The sequence below is a fragment of the Arachis ipaensis genome, chromosome B8, assembly GCF_059453495.1.
Source record: "Arachis ipaensis isolate K30076 ecotype BB chromosome B8, ASM5945349v1, whole genome shotgun sequence".
Taxonomy (NCBI): domain Eukaryota; kingdom Viridiplantae; phylum Streptophyta; class Magnoliopsida; order Fabales; family Fabaceae; genus Arachis; species Arachis ipaensis.
The window spans coordinates 36,543,705-36,548,772 of record NC_142443.1 but is presented as its reverse complement, the minus strand read 5'-3'; positions in this window follow the sequence as shown (position 1 = coordinate 36,548,772).

The window sequence follows — 5,068 nt, the reverse complement described above, 5'->3', positions numbered from 1 at the left end:
TAGGTCGGGATTTTATTCCTTTAGGCCCTCCTATCCACTGATGCTCAAAGCCTTGGGGTCCTTTTTATTTACCCTTGTCTTTTGGTTTTAAGGGCTATTGGCTTTTTTTGCTCTTGCCTTTTGGTTTTAAGAGCTTTGGCTTTTTCTGCTTGCTTTCTCTTTTTCTTTCTCTATATATATATATATAATTTTTTTTTTCTGCAAGCTTTGTTCTTTGCTGCTTTTTCTTGCTTCAAGAATCATTTTTATGATTTTTCAGATTATCAATAACATGTCTCATGTTCATCATTCTTTCAAGAGCCAACATATTTAACAGTCTTAAACATCAAATTCAAAAGACATATGCACTGTTCAAGCATTCATTCAGAAGACAGAGAGCATTGCCACCACATATAAATAATTAGAATTTATCTTATTAAAAACTCGAAAAAATATTGCCTCTTATTCTAAAGAAATTCTTCTATTTTATTCATGTTTACTGATGATGATAAAATTAAATTATAGATTAATTGGGGATAAAATCAAAAATATAGATACTAATTACTACTATATGACTCCTAAGGTAAAACTAATAAAAATAGTTATCACAGAGTTAAGGCTAAGATTGGAATTTAACAACCTTTGTTCTGGGAAGTGGATGTTCCTCTAATCTGCGGGGTGCTTGGTCCTTCAAGAGATAATTTCTGGCGCTTCAATTCCCTTAAATCACGCCCTTGCTCCTCCTGTTCTTTAAGCAAATAGCAAAGAATGCTACTTTGTTCCTTCTGTTCTTTCTGTATTTGTTCCATAGCTTCTTACATCTTGGTAATAGATGTTTCAAGATACTCCCAGTATTCAGATTGAGGGATTTCTGGGAGAATTTCCTGTGTTCTCTTCTTGATGGGGTCATCCTGTGCTTGTTGTTTTTCCATTGATGCTTTGGTGATTGGCCGCTCAACTGAGATATACTCAGTTATTCCCATCCTTACTCCAGCGTCCTTGCAGAGCATAGAAATCAAGCTTGGATAAGCCAACCTGGCATCTTTAGAATTTTTGTTTGCAATTTTGTAGAATTCAGTTGAAATCAGTTGATGAACTTCCACTTCTTTTCCCATCATGATGCAATGGATCATCACTGCTCTTCTAATAGTGACTTCAGAACGGTTGCTAGTGGGCAGCAGAGAATGCCCAATGAAGTCCAGCCATCCTCTGGCGACTGGTTTGAGATCTTCTCTTTTGAGTTGGATTGGGACACCCTTCGTGCTGGTGGTCCACCTGGCTCCAGGGATACATATATCCTCTAGAATCTTATCCAGGCCCTTGTCTGTTCTCATCATTCTCCTATTGAAGGAGTCTGGATCATCTTTCAGCTGAGGTAGCTTTAAGATCTCCCTGATCTTGTCAGGGTGGGTATGGACAATCTTTCTTCTGACCAAGGTCCGATAGTCATAGATAGCAGATCCAGATAGTCTTTGTCTGTCTGTATGCCACATATTAGCATAGAACTCCTGGACCATATTCCTTCCCATTTTCGTTTCAGGATTGGCTAGGATCTCCCAGTTCCTGATTCGAATTTGCTCCTGGATCTCCGGATATTCGTCTTCTTTCAGATCGAATCTAACTTCCGGGATCACTGATCTTAGAACCATTATTTTGTAATAATGGTCTGAATTTTCTTTAGTTAAGAACTTCCCTTGATTCCAAAGTGGTTTTGGAATACTCTCTTTCTTGCCTCTTGGAGTGGGTTGTTTTCCTTTAGGAGCCATGATCTTAGTGGGTATGGTTTAGTGATCACGGATAAACACACCAAACTTAGAGGTTTGCTTGTCCTCAAGCAAAAGAAAGGAGAGGGATAGAAGGAGAGCTAGTGTAGGATGGTGGAAGAGAGGGAAGGAGGCCGAATCCATATTTAAAGGGAGAGGGGGGTGGGTTATTTCGAAAATACAAAGAAAGATAAGATAGAAGATATGATTTAAGATTGAAAAGATATGAAAGATATTTGAAAAAGATAGATTTGGATTTTTGAAAAAGATAGTATGGAAATTTGAAAAAGATATTGATTAGTTGAAAAGATTTTTGAATGAAAAGAGATAGATTTGTTTTGAAAATTTTGAAAAAGGGTTGAATTGGATAAAAAAAAGGATTTGTGCTTATGGATTAAGATATATTTGATATTTTTAAAATAGAGTTTTTAGAAATTAGGGATTTTAGAAATCAGGGTTCTTAACATGTTTATGCAAGAAATCATGAATTGAAACATGAAAATTAAATTTAGAATGAAAAATGTGAAGTAAAAACGAATTCACCTCCTCCCCACCATCCTGGCGTCTGAACGCCCAAACGCTGCATGTTTTGGGCGTTCAACGCCCAAATGCTGCCTCTCCTGGGCGTTCAACGCCCAGCTGTTGCTTCTTTCTGGCGTTGAACGCCAGGAACTCCTTTGTCACTGGGCGTTTTTCTGAACGCCCAGGACGCTGTAAATCTGGCGTTAAACGCCCAGAAAGAGCTTCTTTCTGGCGTTCAATGCCCAGAAGATGCTTCTTTCTGGCGTTTAACACCCAGATGGCTATCCTTACTGGCGTTCAACGCCCAGTGGATGCTTCTTTTGGGCGTTGATCGCCCAAAACAGACTTTTACTGGCATTTTCTTGCCAGTGAGCTCTTTTTCTCTGTTTTGTGTGCAGAATCCTTCTGTAGCCCTGTGAACTTATACAATTGACTCTTTACCTTAGTATCAGTGAACTTTATATAAACAAATAAAATCAAGAATAGGGCAAAATGCTTAGAGGAAGTGATGCCCCATGGCTGGGTTGCCTCCTAGCAAGCGCTTCTTTATTGTCTTTAGCTGGACCTTGCTGAGCTTTTAATCTAGCTTCAGCCTTGAGCACTCTTGCTCAACATTGCCTTCAAGATAGTGCTTGATTCTCTGTCCATTAACAATGAACTTCTTATCAGAATCAATGTCTTGAAGCTCTACATAACCATATGGTGATACACTTGTAATCACATATGGTCCCCTCCACCGGGACTTCAGTTTCCCGGGGAATAGCCTGAGCCTAGAGTTAAACAACAGAACCTTTTGTCCTGGTTCAAAGATTCTAGATGACAGCTTTCTGTCATGCCACTTTTTTTATTTTTCTTTATAAAGCTTGGCATTTTTGAAAGCAGTGAATCTGAATTCCTCTAGCTCATTTAGCTGGAGCAATCTTTTTTCTCCAGCTAATTTGGCATCAAAGTTTAGGAATCTGGTTGCCTAGTAGGCTTTATGTTCCAGTTCCACGGGCAGGTGGCATGCCTTACCATACACAAGTTGGTATGGAGAGATCCCTATAGGAGTCTTGAATGCTGTTCTGTAAGCCCACAGAGCATCATCCAAGCTTCGTGCCCAATCCTTTCTACGGGTGCTTACAGTCCATTCCAGGATTCTTTTTAGTTCTCTGTTAGAGACTTCAGCTTGCCCATTTGTCTATGGATGATATGGAGTCGCCACCTTGTGGCGAATCCCATACCGGACCATGGCAGAGTAAAGCTGTTTGTTGTAGAAGTGAGTGCCCCCATCACTGATCAGTACCCTGGGGACACCAAACCTGCTGAATATATGTTTCTGGAGGAATTTTAGCACTGTTTTAGTATCATTGGTGGGTGTGGCAATGGCCTTAACCCATTTTGATACATAGTCAACTGCCACCAGAATATAAGTGTTTGAGTATGATGGTGGGAAAGGCCCCATGAAATCAATACCCCATACATCAAACAACTCAATCTCCAAGATTCCTTGTTGAGGCATGGCATAACTGTGAGGCAAATTACCAGCTCTCTGGCAACTGTCACAGTTACGTACAAAATCTCGGGAATCTCTGTAGAGTGTAGGCCAGTAGAAGCCACATTGGAGGACCTTGGTGGCTGTTCGCTCACCTCCGAAATGACCTCTATATTGTGACCCATGGCAATGCCATAAGATCCTTTATGCTTCTTCTTTAGGCACACACCTACGGATTATGCCATCTGCACATCTCTTAAAGAGATAGGGTTCATCCCACAAGTAGTACTTTGCATCAGTAATTAATTTTTTCTTTTGTTGCCTGCTGTACTCCTTGGGAATGAACCTTGCAGATTTGTAGTTTGCAATGTCTTCAAACCATGGTGTTTCCTGAATGGCAAACAAATACTCATCAGGAAAGGTCTCAGAGATTTCAAGAGAGGGGAATGATGTCCCTTCTATTGGCTCTATCCGGGATAGATGGTCAGCCACTTGGTTCTCTGTCCCTTTTCTGTCTCTTATTTCTATATCAAACTCTTGCAGAAGCAACACCCATCTTATGAGTCTGGGTTTTGAATCCTGCTTTGTGAGTAGATATTTAAGAGTAGCATGATCTGTGTACACAATCACTTTTGGTCCTACTAAGTATGATCTAAACTTGTCAATGGCATAAACCACTGCAAGCAATTCTTTTTCTGTGGTTGTGTAATTTTTCTGGGCATCATTCAAAACACGGCTAGCATAATAAATGACATGCAGAAGCTTGTCATGCCTCTACCCCAGTACTGCACCGATGGTGTGATCATTGGCATCACACATTAGCTCAAATGGTAATGTCCAGTCTGGTGCAGAAATAACTGGTGCTGTGACCAGCTTGGCTTTCAGCGTGTCAAACGCCTGTAGACACTCTGTGTCAAACACAAATGGCGTGTCAGCAGCTAGCAGATTGCTCAGAGGTTTTGCGATTTTTGAAAAATCCTTTATAAACCTCCTATAGAATCCTGCATGCCCCAAAAAGCTTCTGATTGCCTTAACATTGGCAGGTGGTGGTAATTTTTCAATTACCTCTATTTTTGCTTGATCCACCTCTATTCCCTTGTTTGAAATTTTATGCCCAAGGACAATCCCTTCAGTCACCATAAAGTGACATTTTTCTCAGTTTAAAACCAGGTTGGTCTCTTGGCATCTTTTCAGAACTAGTTTTAGGTGATCAAGACAGGAGCTGAATGAGTCTCCATATACTGAGAAGTCATCCATGAAGACTTCCAGAAATTTTTCCACCATATCAGAGAAAATAGAGAGCATGCATCTCTGGAAGGTTGCAGGCGCA